Raw genomic sequence first — 3,011 nt, 5'->3', positions numbered from 1 at the left:
AAAAAACGGAAATAAAAACAAAAGGTAATCAAGTTAGTGAGGATTATAAAAAGTATTGCAATATTTAAACACATAGTGCGGGAATGTAAAGCGTGTCCTAATTTAGGGAACCTCTTTGGTGCCCGAGCTAGGCCTAGCGACAAATTGATTTGGAGAACTTAGAATGCTAAATGCCTCATTTTATTGATAAAAAATAGGCGAATCCCAAAACGACATTAGATAAGCAAGAAATAAAAGTCACTAATGGCCATTGGCCTTATTACGTTCATAAAGGGAAAAAGGTAAACTCCTATCTATTTGGTCCCAGAAGGACCTTCCCCAGACTCGGCATCCCTGGCTCCGTCGAACAGCTGCCCCAAATTCGTGAAGTCCCAGCAATAGGTATGCTCTGGCTAGATGTCCACCTTCGGTTCCTTCAGCCTTTTGACAGTCTTCAACCCTTTTGAGAATCTCCAGGAGGGATGGTAGATTACCCAGATATTTCCTGACGAGGGTTTTGTCACTAGAATGCATATCTTCCCACCAACTCAGCAACCTTGGGTGGATGTTGGTGACCATGCCGAATCTGGGGACTAGATGCCTCATCTTTCTGCAAGGCAAACAAGGTTAGGCCCTTAACCCCACCAGACTCGACTATTTAAAATCAACAATTAGCATGAAGCATTTAGTTCTCCAAATAAATGCACAGAATGTGACGACGTCCGTTTGGGTTTAGGGAAACCCAGTGGACATTGGACAAGGCTATCTTAGAGGATCATTATGTGGACAACATAACTGACCCGGCTAGGTTTGACCATGATGCATGCATAATTTTAAACATAGTAAGGTTTTTATGGGGTTTTAGACTGGTACCCTTGAGCGGACAACTCAAGGGGGAAGGCACGGAACTGTCGACTGCACCGCTGATCGACTAGTTTTATCGCAAATAAGCCTTTCCGAATTTACGGGTGTAATGATATAGGAAGGGCGCAACCACTCATCAAGCACTGATATAGTATTTTGTTTGGCACGAGTGGAGTATGATGTGGAGCATGATTATGCAATAATTAAAAGCATGTTGTCATGTATTTGCAAGTTAAGAAAGCGATAAATACAGCAGTTTCATAATTTAAAGCAGCAGTTAAAGGAAAGAGACAAGAAAAATGTGTCAGTTTTCTTTTTGAAGAAGAATTAAAATGCTTAAAGAAATTAAACAAAGCAAATTGACTACATAGGGGTATAAAGTTACACAAAAAAGGGTATGAAAAGTGTAAAATAAGAGCATTGTTGTTCGTAAGTTGATACGAGATGCCAGAGATTATTACAGTTATTTTAAACAGGATAATCAAGTGAAGCTGTTTTTACCTCTTTTAATAACCAGCAGTTTACACTAAGTGTGAAATACGATACGGATAAGATCCTTAAAAAACATGGATATCTAGATTGCATTGTATAAACTCATGATGAGGGAATTCTTAGAGCAAGATTTCTAAATGCAGTATGGCAGGATTGCAGAATTTTCCTTAAGCGGATTTCTAATGCAACAGGCAGGGTAGAACATAAATTAGTAAGTGTTATTATTAGCAGATTTTAAACACATGATTTTGCAAGGATGCTCATGTTGAAAAAAAAATAAACATGAGACCTTAAGTAGCATGATTCTAATGCATGTGAATGAACCCATAAGCATGGTTTCTATTGAGCAATTAGGAACATAAACCTAATAACACGTTTTTCTAACCCTTAACAACTTATGCGTGCATATTTACCCTAATTCCCTTTTTAACTAGCCAACCCATACTTGTTTACAACAAGTTATTACAGACCAACATTGAATGAATTACATAAGTATTAATGAAAATAAGAAGTGGAACACTATAGGGAGCCTGATCAGGACCTCACCTGAGTTATGTAAATAAATCACTCAAGTGCCAAGATTTGTTCCCATAGCTTTCCCTCAGATTCATTGTGGTCAGGAGTTCCCTAAGGACCTCCAAGGAGATTCGAGAAAAGATGTCACAACCAGAATTTCACTAGCCACAAGACAGAGTATAGTGCGTGTGGGAAAGGCCAGCTTTCATGTGTCCAAGTTCAGAGGGAGCTCAAGGGTCCCAAGCAGAGCTCACACAAAGGGGCAAGAACCTAGTATCTGCTATAGTAATAGTGAAGGTGCAGAAACACAATTTGAAAGGAGTCTTATTTAAAAACTGGAAACTTGACAGAAGTCCATTTAATGAATAAAGAATCAAGTAACGAAGAGATTAATTGAAAGCATTATTAAGTCGTGAATAACAAAACCTCAAACACCTAAGGGAGTACGAAATCACACAAGTTAGGCAAGGATATCAAGTAATAAACATTGTGGGTAGGGTTTGAGGGAAGCACAAATTTAAACTCAGAACCGCAGGCAAGCGGTCTTTGAACTGGTTTGGACTTGCCTGGAGCAATAGCTAATACTGGCATAATCACAGACCAGGTCAGAAAAGAACATAAACACTTGGAGGGGATAGGGATTTAGGATTCTATTGGATTGTAAGTACACAGCAAGTGATTGACAAAGGATGCTTTGAAACACACAAAGGGAATGCATTAATCTAAAGGGAAGGAGGACATAGTAGCATGCTAGCAATGTAACTCAACTACAGGTGCACAATAAATCACAAGTAGAAGTAGGCCACAATGAGAGTAAACTGAGAACAATAAGAAACATGTTGTTGTTGAGACTTTAAAATTAAAACATAGGACATACCAGTTAAGGAAGCAAAGTGCAGAAAAGTAAAGCAAGGTAGAATCCACAGTCTAGCCTTGGCTTTCAGCCGGCTAGACAAGCTAAGATAGGTACACAAGTAGTGGGAAAGAAGAGGAGTTTGAGTGTTGCTATGTGTCCGTGTTCGAACTAATGTTCGTCTTTAAAAGAAGGAGAGGGTAGAGTATTTTTATATCTTGAAAACAGGCAGGAAAAATACAGGTAACAAGTACTGACTTAGCATTAATATTGAAATAATACCAAATTAGAATTAATTAAAAACCCA

Source organism: Nicotiana attenuata, unplaced genomic scaffold (genome assembly GCF_001879085.1).
Source record: "Nicotiana attenuata strain UT unplaced genomic scaffold, NIATTr2, whole genome shotgun sequence".
Taxonomy (NCBI): Eukaryota; Viridiplantae; Streptophyta; class Magnoliopsida; order Solanales; family Solanaceae; genus Nicotiana; species Nicotiana attenuata.
The sequence above is the reverse complement of the archived record's forward strand: the minus strand, read 5'-3'. Positions refer to the sequence as shown.